This window comes from Mesitornis unicolor, unplaced genomic scaffold, assembly GCF_000695765.1.
Source record: "Mesitornis unicolor isolate BGI_N332 unplaced genomic scaffold, ASM69576v1 scaffold6422, whole genome shotgun sequence".
Lineage (NCBI taxonomy): Eukaryota > Metazoa > Chordata > Aves > Mesitornithiformes > Mesitornithidae > Mesitornis > Mesitornis unicolor.
In genome coordinates this window covers 21,071-21,402 of record NW_010169830.1, presented here as the reverse complement: position 1 = coordinate 21,402, position 332 = coordinate 21,071, and positions in this window count along the sequence as shown.

Below are 332 nucleotides of genomic sequence, written 5' to 3'. Positions count from 1 at the left end.
GCTGACCAGCAGACATCCTCTTTTAAACACACCGCTGTGTAAATTTTATCCTGGGAAGACTTAGATCCACCTTGTCCTCAACCCATAATCTCCATTTATTGCCCTCTAAGGCACAGCCCCTGCTGACCCAGAACACGGAGGAGACTCACCTTGAAACAGAGAGGTTCAGCCAAGGGCCTGCTTAACTGCTCACTGTGACTCTTGCTGTTCCCAGGCCGCCTTTTGAGTCTTGCTTCCTGTGGACTGCTGCTTCCCATGTCTCTTGCTGGTCTCATCAGATGTAAATCCAGAGCAGGATGAGTCCCTGGTTCCTCTCTCCTAACCTGGGGCCA